The following is a 22,798-nucleotide window of genomic DNA, read 5'->3' as shown; positions in this document are numbered from 1 at the left end:
TGTGCTTTCCTTAAAAGAACCTTTTGTTTGCAGTGTATTTGTTTAATAATTGTTTAATTCTTTAGCAAATCAGCAATTAATGCAAGCCACTAGTTTATTTCCTATATGCAATATAAGAAATTTTGAAGTACCAATGCTATTAGTGCATTGGTTTCATTGTTAAGTATTCTGATTAATATTTTGGCTTAAACAAGTTTATATATGCAAAAAGTATAACATGTTACCTAATACAATATTAAAATGTGTCTACTCTCACAGAAAATCATTCAGTATATGATAGTGAATGAATTGTAGTCTGAAAATTTGTGGAGAATGTTATGCAACTGAAAATTGGTTGACAATTTCTATATCAAGTTTTATGAATGGGTCCAAAAATGTCTCCATGAGTTAAAAGAGGAATTCATATGGCCTATCTAAACCATCAACAGAATGTATTTAAGACTATACTTTCAGGGATCATTTCTATAGGCAATAATGGGAGAAATGTGCTTGAAAGTGTCCAAATTCGCAAACCACCATGATGAGTTTAAGAGCTCTCTTCTCAGCATGAAGGCAGTTAGCAACTCTGTTTCATGCAGATGTTGTTAGCTTTTGATGACTGTCCTACTTCTTAATAAAGAAGTGGTAGAAGAGGGCTCATTCAGAGTGGCTGATTACACACTTTAAAATCAACTATGGTTATTTAAAAGTAAGTTTGTATAATGTTTAATATCCTTGAAAGAATACGCATTGATGTTTCAACATTCCTAAATCAGAATGTTTTTTTATGATATAGGAATAAAAGCAATGTCTAAGAGTATTATTTTACATTTTAATTGTAACCTTCTTTAAGTGGTTCATGTCAATGAGGACTTGAAAAATGTAAAGTGTGCTTTCCTTAAAAGAACATTTTGTTTGCAGTGTATTTGTTTAATAATTGTTTAATTCTTTAGCAAATCAGCAATTAATGCAAGCCACTAGTTTATTTCCTATATGCAATATAAGAAATTTTGAAGTACCAATGCTATTAGTGCATTGGTTTCATTGTTAAGTGTTCTGTTTAATATTTTGGCTTAAACAAATTTATATATGCAAAAATGATAACATGTTACCTAATACAATCTTAAAATGTGTCTACTCTCACAGAAAATCATTCAGTATATGATAGTGAATGAATTGTAGTCTGAAAATTTGTGGAGAATGTTATGCAACTGAAAATTGGTTGACAATTTCTATATCAAGTTTTATGAATGGGTCCAAAAATGTCTCCATGAGTTAAAAGAGGAATTCATATGGCCTATCTAAACCATCAACAAAATGTATTTAAGGCTATACTTTCAGGGATCATTTCTATAGGCAATGATGGGAGAAATGTGCTTGAAAGTGTCCAAACTCATCAACCACCATGATGAGTTTAAGAGCTCTCTTCTCAGCATGAAGGTAGTTAGCAACTCTGTTTCATGCAGATGTTGTTAGCTTTTGATGACTGTCCTACTTCTTAATAAAGAAGTGGTAGAAGAGGGCTCATTCAGAGTGGCTGATTACACACTTTAAAATCAACTATGGTTATTTAAAACGAAGTTTGTATAATGTTTAATATCCTTGAAAGAATACGCATTGATGTTTCAACATTCCTGAATCAGAATGTTTTTTATGATATAGCAATTAAAGCAATGTCTAAGAGTATTATTTTACATTTTAATTTTAACCTTCTTTAAGTGGTTCATGTCAATGAGGACTTGAAAAATGTAAAGTGTGCTTTCCTTAAAAGAACCTTTTGTTTGCAGTGTATTTGTTTAATAATTGTTTAATTCTTTAGCAAATCAGCAATTAATGCAAGCCACTAGTTTATTTCCTATATGCAATTTAAGAAATTTTGAAGTACCAATGCTATTAGTGCATTGGTTTCATTGTTAAGTGTTCTGTTTAATATTTTGGCTTAAACAAGTTTATATATGCAAAAATGAAAACATGTTACCTAATACAATCTTAAAATGTGTCTACTCTCACAGAAAATCATTCAGTATATGATAGTGAATGAATTGTAGTCTGAAAATGTGTGGAGAATGTTATGCAACTGAAAATTGGTTGACAATTTCTATATCAAGTTTTATGAATGGGTCCAAAAATGTCACCATGAGTTAAAAGAGGAATTCATATGGCCTATCTAAACCATCAACAAAATGTATTTAAGACTATACTTTCAGGGATCATTTCTATAGGCAATGATGGGAGAAATGTGCTTGAAAGTGTCCAAACTTGCCAACCACCATGATAAGATTAAGAGCTCTCTTCTCAGCATGAAGGCAGTTAGCAACTCTGTTTCATGCAGATGTTGTTAGCTTTTGATGACTGTCCTACTTCTTAATAAAGAAGTGGTAGAATAGGGCTCATTCAGAGTGGCTGATTACACACTTTAAAATCAACTATGGTTATTTAAAACTAAGTTTGTATAATGTTTAATATCCTTGAAAGAATACGCATTGATGTTTCAACATTCCTGAATCAGAATGTTTTTTTTATGATATAGGAATAAAAGCAATGTCTAAGAGTATTATTTTACATTTTAATTGTAACCTTCTTTAAGTGGTTCATGTCAATGAGGACTTGAAAAATGTAAAGTGTGCTTTCCTTAAAAGAACCTTTTGTTTGCAGTGTATTTGTTTAATAATTGTTTAATTCTTTAGCAAATCAGCAATTAATGCAAGCCACTAGTTTATTTCCTATATGCAATATAAGAAATTTTGAAGTACCAATGCTATTAGTGCATTGGTTTCATTGTTAAGTGTTCTGATTAATATTTTGGCTTAAACAAGTTTATATATGCAAAAAGTACAACATGTTACCTAATACAATCTTAAAATGTGTCTACTCTCACAGAAAATCATTCAGTATATGATAGTGAATGAATTGTAGTCTGAAAATTTGTGGAGAATGTTATGCAACTGAAAATTGGTTGACAATTTCTATATCAAGTTTTATGAATGGGTCCAAAAATGTCTCCATGAGTTAAAAGAGGAATTCATATGGCCTATCTAAACCATCAACAAAATGTATTTAAGACTATACTTTCAGGGATCATTTCTATAGGCAATGATGGGAGAAATGTGCTTGAAAGTGTCCAAACTCGCCAACCACCATGATGAGTTTAAGAGCTCTCTTCTCAGCATGAAGGCAGTTAGCAACTCTGTTTCATGCAGATGTTGTTAGCTTTTGATGACTGTCCTACTTCTTAATAAAGAAGTGGTAGAAGAGGGCTCATTCAGAGTGGCTGATTACACACTTTAAAATCAACTATGGTTATTTAAAACGAAGTTTGTATAATGTTTAATATCCTTGAAAGAATATGCATTGATGTTTCAACATTACGGAATCAGAATGTTTTTTATGATATAGGAATAAAAGCAATGTCTAAGAGTATTATTTTACATTTTAATTGTAACCTTCTTTTAGTGGTTCATGTCAATGAGGACTTGAAAAATGTAACGTGTGCTTTCCTTAAAAGAACATTTTGTTTGCAGTGTATTTGTTTAATAATTGTTTAATTCTTTAGCAAATCAGCAATTAATGCAAGCCACTAGTTTATTTCCTATATGCAATATAAGAAATTTTGAAGTACCAATGCTATTAGTGCATTGGTTTCATTGTTAAGTGTTCTGTTTAATATTTTGGCTTAAACAAGTTTATATATGCAAAAATTATAATATGTTACCTAATACAATCTTAAAATGTGTCTACTCTCACAGAAAATCATTCAGTATATGATAGTGAATGAATTGTAGTCTGAAAATTTGTGGATAATGTTATGTAACTGAAAATTGGTTGACAATTTCTATATCAAGTTTTATGAATGGGTCCAAAAATGTCACCATGAGTTAAAAGAGGAATTCATATGGCTAATCTAAACCATCTACAAAATGTAATTAAGGCTATACTTCCAGGGATCATTTCTATAGGCAATGATGGGAGAAATGTGTTTGAAAGTGTCCAAACTCATCAACCACCATGATGAGTTTAAGAGCTCTCTTCTCAGCATGAAGGCAGTTAGCAACTCTGTTTCATGCAGATGTTGTTAGCTTTTGATGACTGTCCTACTTCTTAATAAATAAGTGGTAGAAGAGGGCTCATTCAGAGTGGCTGATTACACACTTTAAAATCAACTATGGTTATTTAAAACTAAGTTTGTATAATGTTTAATATCCTTGAAAGAATACGCATTGATGTTTCAACATTCTTGAATCAGAATGTTTTTTATGATATAGCAATTAAAGCAATGTCTAAGAGTATTATTTTACATTTTAATTTTAACCTTCTTTAAGTGGTTCATGTCAATGAGGACTTGAAAAATGTAAAGTGTGCTTTCCTTAAAAGAACCTTTTGTTTGCAGTGTATTTGTTTAATAATTGTTTAATTCTTTTGCAAATCAGCAATTAATGCAAGCCACTAGTTTATTTCCTATATGCAATATAAGAAATTTTGAAGTACCAATGCTATTAGTGCATTGGTTTCATTGTTAAGTGTTCTGTTTAATATTTTGGTTTAAACAAATTTATATATGCAAAAATTATAATATGTTACCTAATACAATCTTAAAATGTGTCTACTCTCACAGAAAATCATTCAGTATATGATAGTGAATGAATTGTAGTCTGAAAATTTGTGGAGAATGTTATGCAACTGAAAATTGGTTGACAATTTCTATATCAAGTTTTATGAATTGGTCCAAAAATGTCACCATGAGTTAAAAGAGGAATTCATATGGCCTATCTAAACCATCAACAAAATGTATTTAAGACTATACTTTCAGGGATCATTTCTATAGGCAATGATGGGAGAAATGTGCTTGAAAGTGTCCAAACTCGCCAACCACCATGATGAGATTAAGAGCTCTCTTCTCAGCATGAAGGCAGTTAGCAACTCTGTTTCATGCAGATGTTGTTAGCTTTTGATGACTGTCCTACTTCTTAATAAAGAAGTGGTAGAAGAGGGCTCATTCAGAGAGGCTGATTACACACTTTAAAATCAACTATGGTTATTTAAAACTAAGTTTGTATAATGTTTAATATCCTTGAAAGAATACGCATTGATGTTTCAACATTCTTGAATCAGAATGTTTTTTATGATATAGCAATTAAAGCAATGTCTAAGAGTATTATTTTACATTTTAATTTTAACCTTCTTTAAGTGGTTCATGTCAATGAGGACTTGAAAAATGTAAAGTGTGCTTTCCTTAAAAGAACCTTTTGTTTGCAGTGTATTTGTTTAATAATTGTTTAATTCTTTTGCAAATCAGCAATTAATGCAAGCCACTAGTTTATTTCCTATATGCAATATAAGAAATTTTGAAGTACCAATGCTATTAGTGCATTGGTTTCATTGTTAAGTGTTCTGTTTAATATTTTGGTTTAAACAAATTTATATATGCAAAAATTATAATATGTTACCTAATACAATCTTAAAATGTGTCTACTCTCACAGAAAATCATTCAGTATATGATAGTGAATGAATTGTAGTCTGAAAATGTGTGGAGAATGTTATGCAACTGAAAATTGGTTGACAATTTCTATATCAAGTTTTATGAATGGGTCCAAAAATGTCACCATGAGTTAAAAGAGGAATTCATATGGCCTATCTAAACCATCAACAAAATTTAGCTAAGATTATACTTTCAGGGATCATTTCTATAGGCAATGATGGGAGAAATGTGCTTGAAAGTGTCAAAACTCGCCAACCACCATGATGAGATTAAGAGCTCTCTTCTCAGCAAGAAGGCAGTTAGCAACTCTGTTTCATGCAGATGTTGTTAGCTTTTGATGACTGTCCTACTTCTTAATAAAGAAGTGGTAGAATAGGGCTCATTCAGAGTGGCTGATTACACACTTTAAAATCAACTATAGTTATTTAAAACTAAGTTTGTATAATGTTTAATATCCTTGAAAGAATACGCATTGATGTTTCAACATTCCTGAATCAGAATGTTTTTTTATGATATAGGAATAAAAGCAATGTTTAAGAGTATTATTTTACATTTTCATTGTAACCTTCTTTAAGTGGTTCATGTCAATGAGGACTTGAAAAATGTAAAGTGTGCTTTCCTTAAAAGAACCTTTTGTTTGCAGTGTATTTGTTTAATAATTGTTTAATTCTTTAGCAAATCAGCAATTAATGCAAGCCACTAGTTTATTTCCTATATGCAATATAAGAAATTTTGAAGTACCAATGCTATTAGTGCATTGGTTTCATTGTTAAGTATTCTGATTAATATTTTGGCTTAAACAAGTTTATATATGCAAAAAGTATAACATGTTACCTAATACAATATTAAAATGTGTCTACTCTCACAGAAAATCATTCAGTATATGATAGTGAATGAATTGTAGTCTGAAAATTTGTGGAGAATGTTATGCAACTGAAAATTGGTTGACAATTTCTATATCAAGTTTTATGAATGGGTCCAAAAATGTCTCCATGAGTTAAAAGAGGAATTCATATGGCCTATCTAAACCATCAACAGAATGTATTTAAGACTATACTTTCAGGGATCATTTCTATAGGCGATAATGGGAGAAATGTGCTTGAAAGTGTCCAAATTCGCAAACCACCATGATGAGTTTAAGAGCTCTCTTCTCAGCATGAAGGCAGTTAGCAACTCTGTTTCATGCAGATGTTGTTAGCTTTTGATGACTGTCCTACTTCTTAATAAAGAAGTGGTAGAAGAGGGCTCTTTCAGAGTGGCTGATTACACACTTTAAAATCAACTATGGTTATTTAAAAGTAAGTTTGTATAATGTTTAATATCCTTGAAAGAATACGCATTGATGTTTCAACATTCCTAAATCAGAATGTTTTTTTATGATATAGGAATAAAAGCAATGTCTAAGAGTATTATTTTACATTTTAATTGTAACCTTCTTTAAGTGGTTCATGTCAATGAGGACTTGAAAAATGTAAAGTGTGCTTTCCTTAAAAGAACATTTTGTTTGCAGTGTATTTGTTTAATAATTGTTTAATTCTTTAGCAAATCAGCAATTAATGCAAGCCACTAGTTTATTTCCTATATGCAATATAAGAAATTTTGAAGTACCAATGCTATTAGTGCATTGGTTTCATTGTTAAGTGTTCTGTTTAATATTTTGGCTTAAACAAATTTATATATGCAAAAATGATAACATGTTACCTAATACAATCTTAAAATGTGTCTACTCTCACAGAAAATCATTCAGTATATGATAGTGAATGAATTGTAGTCTGAAAATTTGTGGAGAATGTTATGCAACTGAAAATTGGTTGACAATTTCTATATCAAGTTTTATGAATGGGTCCAAAAATGTCTCCATGAGTTAAAAGAGGAATTCATATGGCCTATCTAAACCATCAACAAAATGTATTTAAGGCTATACTTTCAGGGATCATTTCTATAGGCAATGATGGGAGAAATGTGCTTGAAAGTGTCCAAACTCATCAACCACCATGATGAGTTTAAGAGCTCTCTTCTCAGCATGAAGGCAGTTAGCAACTCTGTTTCATGCAGATGTTGTTAGCTTTTGATGACTGTCCTACTTCTTAATAAAGAAGTGGTAGAAGAGGGCTCATTCAGAGTGGCTGATTACACACTTTAAAATCAACTATGGTTATTTAAAACGAAGTTTGTATAATGTTTAATATCCTTGAAAGAATACGCATTGATGTTTCAACATTCCTGAATCAGAATGTTTTTTATGATATAGCAATTAAAGCAATGTCTAAGAGTATTATTTTACATTTTAATTTTAACCTTCTTTAAGTGGTTCATGTCAATGAGGACTTGAAAAATGTAAAGTGTGCTTTCCTTAAAAGAACCTTTTGTTTGCAGTGTATTTGTTTAATAATTGTTTAATTCTTTAGCAAATCAGCAATTAATGCAAGCCACTAGTTTATTTCCTATATGCAATTTAAGAAATTTTGAAGTACCAATGCTATTAGTGCATTGGTTTCATTGTTAAGTGTTCTGTTTAATATTTTGGCTTAAACAAGTTTATATATGCAAAAATGAAAACATGTTACCTAATACAATCTTAAAATGTGTCTACTCTCACAGAAAATCATTCAGTATATGATAGTGAATGAATTGTAGTCTGAAAATGTGTGGAGAATGTTATGCAACTGAAAATTGGTTGACAATTTCTATATCAAGTTTTATGAATGGGTCCAAAAATGTCACCATGAGTTAAAAGAGGAATTCATATGGCCTATCTAAACCATCAACAAAATGTATTTAAGACTATACTTTCAGGGATCATTTCTATAGGCAATGATGGGAGAAATGTGCTTGAAAGTGTCCAAACTTGCCAACCACCATGATAAGATTAAGAGCTCTCTTCTCAGCATGAAGGCAGTTAGCAACTCTGTTTCATGCAGATGTTGTTAGCTTTTGATGACTGTCCTACTTCTTAATAAAGAAGTGGTAGAATAGGGCTCATTCAGAGTGGCTGATTACACACTTTAAAATCAACTATGGTTATTTAAAACTAAGTTTGTATAATGTTTAATATCCTTGAAAGAATACGCATTGATGTTTCAACATTCCTGAATCAGAATGTTTTTTTTATGATATAGGAATAAAAGCAATGTCTAAGAGTATTATTTTACATTTTAATTGTAACCTTCTTTAAGTGGTTCATGTCAATGAGGACTTGAAAAATGTAAAGTGTGCTTTCCTTAAAAGAACCTTTTGTTTGCAGTGTATTTGTTTAATAATTGTTTAATTCTTTAGCAAATCAGCAATTAATGCAAGCCACTAGTTTATTTCCTATATGCAATATAAGAAATTTTGAAGTACCAATGCTATTAGTGCATTGGTTTCATTGTTAAGTGTTCTGATTAATATTTTGGCTTAAACAAGTTTATATATGCAAAAAGTACAACATGTTACCTAATACAATCTTAAAATGTGTCTACTCTCACAGAAAATCATTCAGTATATGATAGTGAATGAATTGTAGTCTGAAAATTTGTGGAGAATGTTATGCAACTGAAAATTGGTTGACAATTTCTATATCAAGTTTTATGAATGGGTCCAAAAATGTCTCCATGAGTTAAAAGAGGAATTCATATGGCCTATCTAAACCATCAACAAAATGTATTTAAGACTATACTTTCAGGGATCATTTCTATAGGCAATGATGGGAGAAATGTGCTTGAAAGTGTCCAAACTCGCCAACCACCATGATGAGTTTAAGAGCTCTCTTCTCAGCATGAAGGCAGTTAGCAACTCTGTTTCATGCAGATGTTGTTAGCTTTTGATGACTGTCCTACTTCTTAATAAAGAAGTGGTAGAAGAGGGCTCATTCAGAGTGGCTGATTACACACTTTAAAATCAACTATGGTTATTTAAAACGAAGTTTGTATAATGTTTAATATCCTTGAAAGAATATGCATTGATGTTTCAACATTACGGAATCAGAATGTTTTTTATGATATAGGAATAAAAGCAATGTCTAAGAGTATTATTTTACATTTTAATTGTAACCTTCTTTTAGTGGTTCATGTCAATGAGGACTTGAAAAATGTAACGTGTGCTTTCCTTAAAAGAACATTTTGTTTGCAGTGTATTTGTTTAATAATTGTTTAATTCTTTAGCAAATCAGCAATTAATGCAAGCCACTAGTTTATTTCCTATATGCAATATAAGAAATTTTGAAGTACCAATGCTATTAGTGCATTGGTTTCATTGTTAAGTGTTCTGTTTAATATTTTGGCTTAAACAAGTTTATATATGCAAAAATTATAATATGTTACCTAATACAATCTTAAAATGTGTCTACTCTCACAGAAAATCATTCAGTATATGATAGTGAATGAATTGTAGTCTGAAAATTTGTGGATAATGTTATGTAACTGAAAATTGGTTGACAATTTCTATATCAAGTTTTATGAATGGGTCCAAAAATGTCACCATGAGTTAAAAGAGGAATTCATATGGCTAATCTAAACCATCTACAAAATGTAATTAAGGCTATACTTCCAGGGATCATTTCTATAGGCAATGATGGGAGAAATGTGTTTGAAAGTGTCCAAACTCATCAACCACCATGATGAGTTTAAGAGCTCTCTTCTCAGCATGAAGGCAGTTAGCAACTCTGTTTCATGCAGATGTTGTTAGCTTTTGATGACTGTCCTACTTCTTAATAAATAAGTGGTAGAAGAGGGCTCATTCAGAGTGGCTGATTACACACTTTAAAATCAACTATGGTTATTTAAAACTAAGTTTGTATAATGTTTAATATCCTTGAAAGAATACGCATTGATGTTTCAACATTCTTGAATCAGAATGTTTTTTATGATATAGCAATTAAAGCAATGTCTAAGAGTATTATTTTACATTTTAATTTTAACCTTCTTTAAGTGGTTCATGTCAATGAGGACTTGAAAAATGTAAAGTGTGCTTTCCTTAAAAGAACCTTTTGTTTGCAGTGTATTTGTTTAATAATTGTTTAATTCTTTTGCAAATCAGCAATTAATGCAAGCCACTAGTTTATTTCCTATATGCAATATAAGAAATTTTGAAGTACCAATGCTATTAGTGCATTGGTTTCATTGTTAAGTGTTCTGTTTAATATTTTGGTTTAAACAAATTTATATATGCAAAAATTATAATATGTTACCTAATACAATCTTAAAATGTGTCTACTCTCACAGAAAATCATTCAGTATATGATAGTGAATGAATTGTAGTCTGAAAATTTGTGGAGAATGTTATGCAACTGAAAATTGGTTGACAATTTCTATATCAAGTTTTATGAATTGGTCCAAAAATGTCACCATGAGTTAAAAGAGGAATTCATATGGCCTATCTAAACCATCAACAAAATGTATTTAAGACTATACTTTCAGGGATCATTTCTATAGGCAATGATGGGAGAAATGTGTTTGAAAGTGTCCAAACTCGCCAACCACCATGATGAGATTAAGAGCTCTCTTCTCAGCATGAAGGCAGTTAGCAACTCTGTTTCATGCAGATGTTGTTAGCTTTTGATGACTGTCCTACTTCTTAATAAAGAAGTGGTAGAAGAGGGCTCATTCAGAGAGGCTGATTACACACTTTAAAATCAACTATGGTTATTTAAAACTAAGTTTGTATAATGTTTAATATCCTTGAAAGAATACGCATTGATGTTTCAACATTCCTGAATCAGAATGTTTCTTATGATATAGCAATTAAAGCAATGTCTAAGAGTATTATTTTACATTTTAATTTTAATCTTCTTTAAGTGGTTCATGTCAATGAGGACTTGAAAAATGTAAAGTGTGCTTTCCTTAAAATAACCTTTTGTTTGCAGTGTATTTGTTTAATAATCGTTTAATTCTTTTGCAAATCAGCAATTAATGCAAGCCACTAGTTTATTTCCTATATGCAATATAAGAAATTTTGAAGTACCAATGCTATTAGTGCATTGGTTTCATTGTTAAGTGTTCTGTTTAATATTTTGGTTTAAACAAATTTATATATGCAAAAATTATAATATGTTACCTAATACAATCTTAAAATGTGTCAACTCTCACAGAAAATCATTCAGTATATGATAGTGAATGAATTGTAGTCTGAAAAATTGTGGATAATGTTATGCAACTGAAAATTGGTTGACAATTTCTATATCAAGTTTTATGAATGGGTCCAAAAATGTCACCATGAGTTAAAAGAGGAATTCATATGGCCTATCTAAACCATCAACAAAATTTAGCTAAGATTATACTTTCAGGGATCATTTCTATAGGCAATGATGGGAGAAATGTGCTTGAAAGTGTCAAAACTCGCCAACCACCATGATGAGATTAAGAGCTCTCTTCTCAGCAAGAAGGCAGTTAGCAACTCTGTTTCATGCAGATGTTGTTAGCTTTTGATGACTGTCCTACTTCTTAATAAAGAAGTGGTAGAATAGGGCTCATTCAGAGTGGCTGATTACACACTTTAAAATCAACTATGGTTATTTAAAACTAAGTTTGTATAATGTTTAATATCCTTGAAAGAATACGCATTGATGTTTCAACATTCCTGAATCAGAATGTTTTTTTATGATATAGGAATAAAAGCAATGTCTAAGAGTATTATTTTACATTTTAATTGTAACCTTCTTTAAGTGGTTCATGTCAATGAGGACTTGAAAAATGTAAAGTGTGCTTTCCTTAAAAGAACCTTTTGTTTGCAGTGTATTTGTTTAATAATTGTTTAATTCTTTAGCAAATCAGCAATTAATGCAAGCCACTAGTTTATTTCCTATATGCAATATAAGAAATTTTGAAGTACCAATGCTATTAGTGCATTGGTTTCATTGTTAAGTATTCTGATTAATATTTTGGCTTAAACAAGTTTATATATGCAAAAAGTATAACATGTTACCTAATACAATATTAAAATGTGTCTACTCTCACAGAAAATCATTCAGTATATGATAGTGAATGAATTGTAGTCTGAAAATTTGTGGAGAATGTTATGCAACTGAAAATTGGTTGACAATTTCTATATCAAGTTTTATGAATGGGTCCAAAAATGTCTCCATGAGTTAAAAGAGGAATTCATATGGCCTATCTAAACCATCAACAAAATGTATTTAAGACTATACTTTCAGGGATCATTTCTATAGGCAATAATGGGAGAAATGTGCTTGTAAGTGTCCAAACTCGCAAACCACCATGATGAGTTTAAGAGCTCTCTTCTCAGCATGAAGGCAGTTAGCAACTCTGTTTCATGCAGATGTTGTTAGCTTTTGATGACTGTCCTACTTCTTAATAAAGAAGTGGTAGAAGAGGGCTCATTCAGAGTGGCTGATTACACACTTTAAAATCAACTATGGTTATTTAAAAGTAAGTTTGTATAATGTTTAATATCCTTGAAAGAATACGCATTGATGTTTCAACATTCCTAAATCAGAATGTTTTTTTATGATATAGGAATAAAAGCAATGTCTAAGAGTATTATTTTACATTTTAATTGTAACCTTCTTTAAGTGGTTCATGTCAATGAGGACTTGAAAAATGTAAAGTGTGCTTTCCTTAAAAGAACATTTTGTTTGCAGTGTATTTGTTTAATAATTGTTTAATTCTTTAGCAAATCAGCAATTAATGCAAGCCACTAGTTTATTTCCTATATGCAATATAAGAAATTTTGAAGTACCAATGCTATTAGTGCATTGGTTTCATTGTTAAGTGTTCTGTTTAATATTTTGGCTTAAACAAGTTTATATATGCAAAAATGATAACATGTTACCTAATGCAATCTTAAAATGTGTCTACTCTCACAGAAAATCATTCAGTATATGATAGTGAATGAATTGTAGTCTGAAAATTTGTGGAGAATGTTATGCAACTGAAAATTGGTTGACAATTTCTATATCAAGTTTTATGAATGGGTCCAAAAATGTCACCATGAGTTAAAAGAGGAATTCATATGGCCTATCTAAACCATTAACAAAATGTATTTAAGACTATACTTTCAGGGATCATTTCTATAGGCAATGATGGGAGAAATGTGCTTGAAAGTGTCCAAACTCGCCAACCACCACCATGATGAGTTTAAGAACTCTCTTCTCAGCATGAAGGCAGTTAGCAATTCTGTTTCATGCAGATGTTGTTAGCTTTTGATGACTGTCCTACTTCTTAATAAAGAAGTGGTAGAAGAGGGCTCATTCAGAGTGGCTGATTACACACTTTAAACTCAACTATGGTTATTTAAAACTAAGTTTGTATAATGTTTAATATCCTTGAAAGAATACACATTGATGTTTCAACATTCCTGAATCAGAATGTTTTTTATGATATAGGAATAAAAGCAATGTCTAAGAGTATTATTTTACATTTTAATTGTAACATTCTTTTAGTGGTTCATGTCAATGACGACTTGAAAAATGTAAAGTGTGCTTTCCTTAAAAGAACATTTTGTTTGCAGTGTATTTGTTTAATAATTGTTTAATTCTTTAGCAAATCAGCAATTAATGCAAGCCACTAGTTTATTTCCTATATGCAATATAAGAAATTTTGAAGTACCAATGCTGTTAGTGCATTGGTTTCATTGTTAAGTGTTCTGTTTAATATTTTGGCTTAAACAAGTTTATATATGCAAAAATTATAATATGTTACCTAATACAATCTTAAAATGTGTCTACTCTCACAGAAAATCATTCAGTATATGATAGTGAATGAAGTGTAGTCTGAAAATTTGTGGATAATGTTATGTAACTGAAAATTGGTTGACAATTTCTATATCAAGTTTTATGAATGGGTCCAAAAATGTCACCATGAGTTAAAAGAGGAATTCATATGGCTAATCTAAACCATCTACAAAATGTAATTAAGACTATACTTCCAGGGATCATTTCTATAGGCAATGATGGGAGAAATGTGTTTGAAAGTGTCCAAACTCATCAACCACCATGATGAGTTTAAGAGCTCTCTTCTCAGCATGAAGGCAGTTAGCAACTCTGTTTCATGCAGATGTTGTTAGCTTTTGATGACTGTCCTACTTCTTAATAAAGAAGTGGTAGAAGAGGGCTCATTCAGAGTGGCTGATTACACACTTTAAAATCAACTATGGTTATTTAAAAGTAAGTTTGTATAATGTTTAATATCCTTGAAAGAATACGCATTGATGTTTCAACATTCCTAAATCAGAATGTTTTTTTATGATAAAGGAATAAAAGCAATGTCTAAGAGTATTATTTTACATTTTAATTGTAACCTTCTTTAAGTGGTTCATGTCAATGAGGACTTGAAAAATGTAAAGTGTGCTTTCCTTAAAAGAACATTTTGTTTGCAGTTTATTTGTTTAATAATTGTTTAATTATTTAGCAAATCAGCAATTAATGCAAGCCACTAGTTTATTTCCTATATGCAATATAAGAAATTTTGAAGTACCAATGCTGTTAGTGCATTGGTTTCATTGTTAAGTGTTCTGTTTAATATTTTGGCTTAAACAAGTTTATATATGCAAAAATTATAATATGTTACCTAATACAATCTTAAAATGTGTCTACTCTCACAGAAAATCATTCAGTATATGATAGTGAATGAATTGTAGTCTGAAAATTTGTGGATAATGTTATGCAACTGAAAATTGGTTGACAATTTCTATATCAAGTTTTATGAATGGGTCCAAAAATGTCACCATGAGTTAAAAGAGGAATTCATATGGCCTATCTAAACCATCAACAAAATGTAGCTAAGATTATACTTTCAGGGATCATTTCTATAGGCAATGATGGGAGAAATGTGCTTGAAAGTGTCAAAACTCGCCAACCACCATGATGAGATTAAGAGCTCTCTTCTCAGCATGAAGGCAGTTAGCAACTCTGTTTCATGCAGATGTTGTTAGCTTTTGAGGACTGTCCTACTTCTTAATAAAGAAGTGGTAGAATAGGGCTCATTCAGAGTGGCTGATTACACAATTTAAAATCAACTATGGTTATTTAAAACTAAGTTTGTATAATGTTTAATATCCTTGAAAGAATACGCATTGATGTTTCAACATTCCTGAATCAGAATGTTTTTTTATGATATAGGAATAAAAGCAATGTCTAAGAGTATTATTTTACATTTTAATTGTAACCTTCTTTAAGTGGTTCATGTCAATGAGGACTTGAAAAATGTAAAGTGTGCTTTCCTTAAAAGAACCTTTTGTTTGCAGTGTATTTGTTTAATAATTGTTTAATTCTTTAGCAAATCAGCAATTAATGCAAGCCACTAGTTTATTTCCTATATGCAATATAAGAAATTTTGAAGTACCAATGCTATTAGTGCATTGGTTTCATTGTTAAGTGTTCTGATTAATATTTTGGCTTAAACAAGTTTATATATGCAAAAAGTATAACATGTTACCTAATACAATATTAAAATGTGTCTACTCTCACAGAAAATCATTCAGTATATGATAGTGAATGAATTGTAGTTTGAAAATTTGTGGAGAATGTTATGCAACTGAAAATTGGTTGACAATTTCTATATCAAGTTTTATGAATGGGTCCAAAAATGTCTCCATGAGTTAAAAGAGGAATTCATATGGCCTATCTAAACCATCAACAAAATGTATTTAAGACTATACTTTCAGGGATCATTTCTTTAGGCAATAATGGGAGAAATGTGCTTGAAAGTGTCCAAACTCGCAAACCACCATGATGAGTTTAAGAGCTCTCTTCTCAGCATGAAGGCAGTTAGCAACTCTGTTTCATGCAGATGTTGTTAGCTTTTGATGACTGTCCTACTTCTTAATGAAGAAGTGGTAGAAGAGGGCTCATTCAGAGTGGCTGATTACACACTTTAAAATCAACTATGGTTATTTAAAAGTAAGTTTGTATAATGTTTAATATCCTTGAAAGAATACGCATTGATGTTTCAAAATTCCTAAATCAGAATGTTTTTTTATGATATAGGAATAAAAGCAATGTCTAAGAGTATTATTTTACATTTTAATTGTAACCTTCTTTAAGTGGTTCATGTCAATGAGGACTTGAAAAATGTAAAGTGTGCTTTCTTTAAAAGAACATTTTGTTTGCAGTGTATTTGTTTAATAATTGTTTAATTCTTTAGCAAATCAGCAATTAATGCAAGCCGCTAGTTTATTTCCTATATGCAATATAAGAAATTTTGAAGTACCAATGCTATTAGTGCATTGGTTTCATTGTTAAGTGTTCTGTTTAATATTTTGGCTTAAACAAGTTTATATATGCAAAAATGATAACATGTTACCTAATACAATCTTAAAATGTGTCTACTCTCACAGAAAATCATTCAGTATATGATAGTGAATGAATTGTAGTCTGAAAATTTGTGGAGAATGTTATGCAACTGAAAATTGGTTGACAATTTCTATATCAAGTTTTATGAATGGGTCCAAAAATGTCACCATGAGTTAAAAGAGGAATTCATATGGCCTATCTAAACCATCAACAAAATGTATTTAAGACTATACTTTCAGGGATCTTTTCTATAGGCAATGATGGGAGAAATGTGCTTGAAAGTGTCCAAACTCGCCAACCACCATGATGAGTTTAAGAACTCTCTTCTCAGCATGAAGGCAGTTAGCAATTCTGTTTCATGCAGATGTTGTTAGCTTTTGATGACTGTCCTACTTCTTAATAAAGAAGTGGTAGAAGAGGGCTCATTCAGAGTGGCTGATTACACACTTTAAAATCAACTATGGTTATTTAAAACTAAGTTTGTATAATGTTTAATATCCTTGAAAGAATACACATTGATGTTTCAACATTACGGAATCAGAATGTTTTTTATGATATAGGAATAAAAGCAATGTCTAAGAGTATTATTTTACATTTTAATTGCAACCTTCTTTTAGTGGTTCATGTCAATGAGGACTTGAAAAATGTAAAGTGTGCTTTCCTTAAAAGAACCTTTTGTTTGCAGTGTATTTGTTTAATAATTGTTTAATTCTTTAGCAAATCAGCAATTAATGCAAGCCACTAGTTTATTTCCTATATGCAATATAAGAAATGTTGAAGTACCAATGCTATTAGTGCATTGGTTTCATTGTTAAGTATTCTGATTAATATTTTGGCTTAAACAAGTTTATATATGCAAAAAGTTTAACATGTTACCTAATACAATATTAAAATGTGTCTACTCTCACAGAAAATCATTCAGTATATGATAGTGAATGAATTGTAGTCTGAAAATTTGTGGAGAATGTTATGCAACTGAAAATTGGTTGACAATTTCTATATCAAGTTTTATGAATGGGTCCAAAAATGTCTCCATGAGTTAAAAGAGGAATTCATATGGCCTATCTAAACCATCAACAAAATGTATTTAAGACTATACTTTCAGGGATCATTTCTATAGGCAATAATGGGAGAAATGTGCTTGAAAGTGTCCAAACTCGCAAACCACCATGATGAGTTTAAGAGCTCTCTTCTCAGCATGAAGGCAGTTAGCAACTCTGTTTCATGCAGATGTTGTTAGCTTTTGATGACTGTCCTACTTCTTAATAAAGAAGTGGTAGAAGAGGGCTCATTCAGAGTGGCTGATTACACACTTTAAAATCAACTATGGTTATTTAAAAGTAAGTTTGTATAATGTTTAATATCCTTGAAAGAATACGCATTGATGTTTCAACATTCCTAAATCAGAATGTTTTTTTATGATATAGGAATAAAAGCAATGTCTAAGAGTATTATTTTACATTTTAATTGTAACCTTCTTTAAGTGGTTCATGTCAATGAGGACTTGAAAAATGTAAAGTGTGCTTTCCTTAAAAGAACATTTTGTTTGCAGTGTATTTGTTTAATAATTGTTTAATTCTTTAGCAAATCAGCAATTAATGCAAGCCACTAGTTTATTTCCTATATGCAATATAAGAAATTTTGAAGTACCAATGCTATTAGTGCATTGGTTTCATTGTTAAGTGTTCTGTTTAATATTTTGGCTTAAACAAGTTTATATATGCAAAAATGATAACATGTTACCTAATACAATCTTAAAATGTGTCTACTCTCACAGAAAATCATTCAGTATATGATAGTGAATGAATTGTAGTCTGAAAATTTGTGGAGAATGTTATGCAACTGAAAATTGGTTGACAATTTCTATATCAAGTTTTATGAATGGGTCCAAAAATGTCACCATGAGTTAAAAGAGGAATTCATATGGCCTATCTAAACCATCAACAAAATGTATTTAAGACTATACTTTCAGGGATCATTTCTATAGGCAATGATGGGAGAAATGTGCTTGAAAGTGTCCAAACTCGCCAACCACCACCATGATGAGTTTAAGAACTCTCTTCTCAGCATGAAGGCAGTTAGCAATTCTGTTTCATGCAGATGTTGTTAGCTTTTGATGACTGTCCTACTTCTTAATAAAGAAGTGGTAGAAGAGGGCTCATTCAGAGTGGCTGATTACACACTTTAAAATCAACTATGGTTATTTAAAACTAAGTTTGTATAATGTTTAATATCCTTGAAAGAATACACATTGATGTTTCAACATTCCTAAATCAGAATGTTTTTTTATGATAAAGGAATAAAAGCAATGTCTAAGAGTATTATTTTACATTTTAATTGTAACCTTCTTTAAGTGGTTCATGTCAATGAGGACTTGAAAAATGTAAAGTGTGCTTTCCTTAAAAGAACATTTTGTTTGCAGTTTATTTGTTTAATAATTGTTTAATTATTTAGCAAATCAGCAATTAATGCAAGCCACTAGTTTATTTCCTATATGCAATATAAGAAATTTTGAAGTACCAATGCTGTTAGTGCATTGGTTTCATTGTTAAGTGTTCTGTTTAATATTTTGGCTTAAACAAGTTTATATATGCAAAAATTATAATATGTTACCTAATACAATCTTAAAATGTGTCTACTCTCACAGAAAATCATTCAGTATATGATAGTGAATGAATTGTAGTCTGAAAATTTGTGGATAATGTTATGCAACTGAAAATTGGTTGACAATTTCTATATCAAGTTTTATGAATGGGTCCAAAAATGTCACCATGAGTTAAAAGAGGAATTCATATGGCCTATCTAAACCATCAACAAAATGTAGCTAAGATTATACTTTCAGGGATCATTTCTATAGGCAATGATGGGAGAAATGTGCTTGAAAGTGTCAAAACTCGCCAACCACCATGATGAGATTAAGAGCTCTCTTCTCAGCATGAAGGCAGTTAGCAACTCTGTTTCATGCAGATGTTGTTAGCTTTTGATGACTGTCCTACTTCTTAATAAAGAAGTGGTAGAATAGGGCTCATTCAGAGTGGCTGATTACACAATTTAAAATCAACTATGGTTATTTAAAACTAAGTTTGTATAATGTTTAATATCCTTGAAAGAATACGCATTGATGTTTCAACATTCCTGAATCAGAATGTTTTTTTATGATATAGGAATAAAAGCAATGTCTAAGAGTATTATTTTACATTTTAATTGTAACCTTCTTTAAGTGGTTCATGTCAATGAGGACTTGAAAAATGTAAAGTGTGCTTTCCTTAAAAGAACCTTTTGTTTGCAGTGTATTTGTTTAATAATTGTTTAATTCTTTAGCAAATCAGCAATTAATGCAAGCCACTAGTTTATTTCCTATATGCAATATAAGAAATTTTGAAGTACCAATGCTATTAGTGCATTGGTTTCATTGTTAAGTGTTCTGATTAATATTTTGGCTTAAACAAGTTTATATATGCAAAAAGTATAACATGTTACCTAATACAATATTAAAATGTGTCTACTCTCACAGAAAATCATTCAGTATATGATAGTGAATGAATTGTAGTTTGAAAATTTGTGGAGAATGTTATGCAACTGAAAATTGGTTGACAATTTCTATATCAAGTTTTATGAATGGGTCCAAAAATGTCTCCATGAGTTAAAAGAGGAATTCATATGGCCTATCTAAACCATCAACAAAATGTATTTAAGACTATACTTTCAGGGATCATTTCTATAGGCAATAATGGGAGAAATGTGCTTGAAAGTGTCCAAACTCGCAAACCACCATGATGAGTTTAAGAGCTCTCTTCTCAGCATGAAGGCAGTTAGCAACTCTGTTTCATGCAGATGTTGTTAGCTTTTGATGACTGTCCTACTTCTTAATGAAGAAGTGGTAGAAGAGGGCTCATTCAGAGTGGCTGATTACACACTTTAAAATCAACTATGGTTATTTAAAAGTAAGTTTGTATAATGTTTAATATCCTTGAAAGAATACGCATTGATGTTTCAAAATTCCTAAATCAGAATGTTTTTTTATGATATAGGAATAAAAGCAATGTCTAAGAGTATTATTTTACATTTTAATTGTAACCTTCTTTAAGTGGTTCATGTCAATGAGGACTTGAAAAATGTAAAGTGTGCTTTCTTTAAAAGAACATTTTGTTTGCAGTGTATTTGTTTAATAATTGTTTAATTCTTTAGCAAATCAGCAATTAATGCAAGCCGCTAGTTTATTTCCTATATGCAATATAAGAAATTTTGAAGTACCAATGCTATTAGTGCATTGGTTTCATTGTTAAGTGTTCTGTTTAATATTTTGGCTTAAACAAGTTTATATATGCAAAAATGATAACATGTTACCTAATACAATCTTAAAATGTGTCTACTCTCACAGAAAATCATTCAGTATATGATAGTGAATGAATTGTAGTCTGAAAATTTGTGGAGAATGTTATGCTACTGAAAATTGGTTGACAATTTCTATATCAAGTTTTATGAATGGGTCCAAAAATGTCACCATGAGTTAAAAGAGGAATTCATATGGCCTATCTAAACCATCAACAAAATGTATTTAAGACTATACTTTCAAGGATCATTTCTATAGGCAATGATGGGAGAAATGTGCTTGAAAGTGTCCAAACTCGCCAACCACCATGATGAGTTTAAGAACTCTCTTCTCAGCATGAAGGCAGTTAGCAATTCTGTTTCATGCAGATGTTGTTAGCTTTTGATGACTGTCCTACTTCTTAATAAAGAAGTGGTAGAAGAGGGCTCATTCAGAGTGGCTGATTACACACTTTAAAATCAACTATGGTTATTTAAAACTAAGTTTGTATAATGTTTAATATCCTTGAAAGAATACACATTGATGTTTCAACATTACGGAATCAGAATGTTTTTTATGATATAGGAATAAAAGCAATGTCTAAGAGTATTATTTTACATTTTAATTGTAACCTTCTTTTAGTGGTTCATGTCAATGAGGACTTGAAAAATGTAAAGTGTGCTTTCCTTAAAAGAACATTTTGTTTGCAGTGTATTTGTTTAATAATTGTTTAATTCTTTAGCAAATCAGCAATTAATGCAAGCCACTAGTTTATTTCCTATATGCAATATAAGAAATTTTGAAGTACCAATGCTATTAGTGCATTGGTTTCATTGTTAAGTGTTCTGTTTAATATTTTGGCTTAAACAAGTTTATATATGCAAAAATTATAATATGTTACCTAATACAATCTTAAAATGTGTCTACTCTCACAGAAAATCATTCAGTATATGATAGTGAACGAATTGTAGTCTGAAAATTTGTGGAGAATGTTATGCAACTGAAAATTGGTTGACAATTTCTATATCAAGTTTTATGAATGGGTCCAAAAATGTCACCATGAGTTAAAAGAGGAATTCATATGGCCTATCTAAACCATCAACAAAATGTATTTAAGACTATACTTTCAGGGATCATTTCTATAGGCAATGATGGGAGAAATGTGCTTGAAAGTGTCCAAACTCGCCAACCACCATGATGAGTTTAAGAGCTCTCTTCTCAGCATGAAGGCAGTTAGCAACTCTGTTTCATGCAGATGTTGTTAGCTTTTGATGACTGTCCTACTTCTTAATGAAGAAGTGGTAGAAGAGGGCTCATTCAGAGTGGCTGATTACACACTTTAAAATCAACTATGTTTATTTAAAAGTAAGTTTGTATAATGTTTAATATCTTTGAAAGAATACGCATTGATGTTTCAAAATTCCTAAATCAGAATGTTTTTTTTATGATATAGGAATAAAAGCAATGTCTAAGAGTATTATTTTACATTTTAATTGTAACCTTCTTTAAGTGGTTCATGTCAATGAGGACTTGAAAAATGTAAAGTGTGCTTTCTTTAAAAGAACATTTTGTTTGCAGTGTATTTGTTTAATAATTGTTTAATTCTTTAGCAAATCAGCAATTAATGCAAGCCGCTAGTGTATTTCCTATATGCAATATAAGAAATTTTGAAGTACCAATGCTATTAGTGCATTGGTTTCATTGTTAAGTGTTCTGTTTAATATTTTGGCTTAAACAAGTTTATATATGCAAAAATGATAACATGTTACCTAATACAATCTTAAAATGTGTCTACTCTCACAG

At 30.6% G+C, this 22,798-nt stretch overlaps 26 non-coding genes across 26 annotated transcripts; all 26 read left to right on the top strand.

The window, feature by feature from the left end:
- Positions 1 to 437: 437 nt before the first annotated feature.
- On the top strand, positions 438 to 650 carry LOC135053246 (small nucleolar RNA U3). Its single transcript, XR_010242621.1, has one exon. It is a non-coding gene; the product is annotated as a small nucleolar RNA U3 (small nucleolar RNA).
- A 654-nt stretch (positions 651 to 1,304) lies between these two features.
- Positions 1,305 to 1,517, top strand: LOC135053240 (small nucleolar RNA U3). Its single transcript, XR_010242616.1, has one exon. It is a non-coding gene; the product is annotated as a small nucleolar RNA U3 (small nucleolar RNA).
- A 653-nt stretch (positions 1,518 to 2,170) lies between these two features.
- Positions 2,171 to 2,383, top strand: LOC135053676 (small nucleolar RNA U3). The gene has a single exon (XR_010242998.1). It is a non-coding gene; the product is annotated as a small nucleolar RNA U3 (small nucleolar RNA).
- Positions 2,384 to 3,038: 655 nt separating this feature from the next.
- LOC135053131 (small nucleolar RNA U3) lies at positions 3,039 to 3,251 on the top strand. Its single transcript, XR_010242520.1, has one exon. It is a non-coding gene; the product is annotated as a small nucleolar RNA U3 (small nucleolar RNA).
- A 653-nt stretch (positions 3,252 to 3,904) lies between these two features.
- Positions 3,905 to 4,117, top strand: LOC135053604 (small nucleolar RNA U3). The gene has a single exon (XR_010242934.1). It is a non-coding gene; the product is annotated as a small nucleolar RNA U3 (small nucleolar RNA).
- Positions 4,118 to 4,770: 653 nt separating this feature from the next.
- LOC135053453 (small nucleolar RNA U3) lies at positions 4,771 to 4,983 on the top strand. Its single transcript, XR_010242802.1, has one exon. It is a non-coding gene; the product is annotated as a small nucleolar RNA U3 (small nucleolar RNA).
- A 653-nt stretch (positions 4,984 to 5,636) lies between these two features.
- LOC135053611 (small nucleolar RNA U3) lies at positions 5,637 to 5,849 on the top strand. The gene has a single exon (XR_010242939.1). It is a non-coding gene; the product is annotated as a small nucleolar RNA U3 (small nucleolar RNA).
- Positions 5,850 to 6,503: 654 nt separating this feature from the next.
- LOC135053396 (small nucleolar RNA U3) lies at positions 6,504 to 6,716 on the top strand. The gene has a single exon (XR_010242753.1). It is a non-coding gene; the product is annotated as a small nucleolar RNA U3 (small nucleolar RNA).
- Positions 6,717 to 7,370: 654 nt separating this feature from the next.
- Positions 7,371 to 7,583, top strand: LOC135053312 (small nucleolar RNA U3). Its single transcript, XR_010242680.1, has one exon. It is a non-coding gene; the product is annotated as a small nucleolar RNA U3 (small nucleolar RNA).
- A 653-nt stretch (positions 7,584 to 8,236) lies between these two features.
- On the top strand, positions 8,237 to 8,449 carry LOC135053675 (small nucleolar RNA U3). The gene has a single exon (XR_010242997.1). It is a non-coding gene; the product is annotated as a small nucleolar RNA U3 (small nucleolar RNA).
- A 655-nt stretch (positions 8,450 to 9,104) lies between these two features.
- Positions 9,105 to 9,317, top strand: LOC135053128 (small nucleolar RNA U3). Its single transcript, XR_010242519.1, has one exon. It is a non-coding gene; the product is annotated as a small nucleolar RNA U3 (small nucleolar RNA).
- Positions 9,318 to 9,970: 653 nt separating this feature from the next.
- On the top strand, positions 9,971 to 10,183 carry LOC135053602 (small nucleolar RNA U3). Its single transcript, XR_010242932.1, has one exon. It is a non-coding gene; the product is annotated as a small nucleolar RNA U3 (small nucleolar RNA).
- Positions 10,184 to 10,836: 653 nt separating this feature from the next.
- Positions 10,837 to 11,049, top strand: LOC135053464 (small nucleolar RNA U3). Its single transcript, XR_010242812.1, has one exon. It is a non-coding gene; the product is annotated as a small nucleolar RNA U3 (small nucleolar RNA).
- Positions 11,050 to 11,702: 653 nt separating this feature from the next.
- On the top strand, positions 11,703 to 11,915 carry LOC135053609 (small nucleolar RNA U3). The gene has a single exon (XR_010242938.1). It is a non-coding gene; the product is annotated as a small nucleolar RNA U3 (small nucleolar RNA).
- A 654-nt stretch (positions 11,916 to 12,569) lies between these two features.
- Positions 12,570 to 12,782, top strand: LOC135053353 (small nucleolar RNA U3). Its single transcript, XR_010242715.1, has one exon. It is a non-coding gene; the product is annotated as a small nucleolar RNA U3 (small nucleolar RNA).
- A 654-nt stretch (positions 12,783 to 13,436) lies between these two features.
- On the top strand, positions 13,437 to 13,652 carry LOC135053775 (small nucleolar RNA U3). The gene has a single exon (XR_010243083.1). It is a non-coding gene; the product is annotated as a small nucleolar RNA U3 (small nucleolar RNA).
- A 653-nt stretch (positions 13,653 to 14,305) lies between these two features.
- On the top strand, positions 14,306 to 14,518 carry LOC135053167 (small nucleolar RNA U3). Its single transcript, XR_010242552.1, has one exon. It is a non-coding gene; the product is annotated as a small nucleolar RNA U3 (small nucleolar RNA).
- A 654-nt stretch (positions 14,519 to 15,172) lies between these two features.
- Positions 15,173 to 15,385, top strand: LOC135053622 (small nucleolar RNA U3). The gene has a single exon (XR_010242949.1). It is a non-coding gene; the product is annotated as a small nucleolar RNA U3 (small nucleolar RNA).
- A 654-nt stretch (positions 15,386 to 16,039) lies between these two features.
- Positions 16,040 to 16,252, top strand: LOC135053367 (small nucleolar RNA U3). The gene has a single exon (XR_010242727.1). It is a non-coding gene; the product is annotated as a small nucleolar RNA U3 (small nucleolar RNA).
- A 654-nt stretch (positions 16,253 to 16,906) lies between these two features.
- Positions 16,907 to 17,119, top strand: LOC135053721 (small nucleolar RNA U3). The gene has a single exon (XR_010243036.1). It is a non-coding gene; the product is annotated as a small nucleolar RNA U3 (small nucleolar RNA).
- Positions 17,120 to 17,772: 653 nt separating this feature from the next.
- Positions 17,773 to 17,985, top strand: LOC135053249 (small nucleolar RNA U3). The gene has a single exon (XR_010242624.1). It is a non-coding gene; the product is annotated as a small nucleolar RNA U3 (small nucleolar RNA).
- Positions 17,986 to 18,639: 654 nt separating this feature from the next.
- Positions 18,640 to 18,855, top strand: LOC135053774 (small nucleolar RNA U3). Its single transcript, XR_010243082.1, has one exon. It is a non-coding gene; the product is annotated as a small nucleolar RNA U3 (small nucleolar RNA).
- A 654-nt stretch (positions 18,856 to 19,509) lies between these two features.
- On the top strand, positions 19,510 to 19,722 carry LOC135053487 (small nucleolar RNA U3). The gene has a single exon (XR_010242832.1). It is a non-coding gene; the product is annotated as a small nucleolar RNA U3 (small nucleolar RNA).
- A 654-nt stretch (positions 19,723 to 20,376) lies between these two features.
- Positions 20,377 to 20,589, top strand: LOC135053195 (small nucleolar RNA U3). The gene has a single exon (XR_010242577.1). It is a non-coding gene; the product is annotated as a small nucleolar RNA U3 (small nucleolar RNA).
- Positions 20,590 to 21,243: 654 nt separating this feature from the next.
- LOC135053590 (small nucleolar RNA U3) lies at positions 21,244 to 21,456 on the top strand. Its single transcript, XR_010242921.1, has one exon. It is a non-coding gene; the product is annotated as a small nucleolar RNA U3 (small nucleolar RNA).
- Positions 21,457 to 22,109: 653 nt separating this feature from the next.
- On the top strand, positions 22,110 to 22,322 carry LOC135053064 (small nucleolar RNA U3). The gene has a single exon (XR_010242464.1). It is a non-coding gene; the product is annotated as a small nucleolar RNA U3 (small nucleolar RNA).
- Positions 22,323 to 22,798: the final 476 nt, after the last annotated feature.

Source organism: Pseudophryne corroboree, chromosome 2, assembly GCF_028390025.1.
Source record: "Pseudophryne corroboree isolate aPseCor3 chromosome 2, aPseCor3.hap2, whole genome shotgun sequence".
NCBI classification, from domain to species: domain Eukaryota; kingdom Metazoa; phylum Chordata; class Amphibia; order Anura; family Myobatrachidae; genus Pseudophryne; species Pseudophryne corroboree.
The sequence above is the reverse complement of the archived record's forward strand: the minus strand, read 5'-3'. Positions and strand labels throughout refer to the sequence as shown.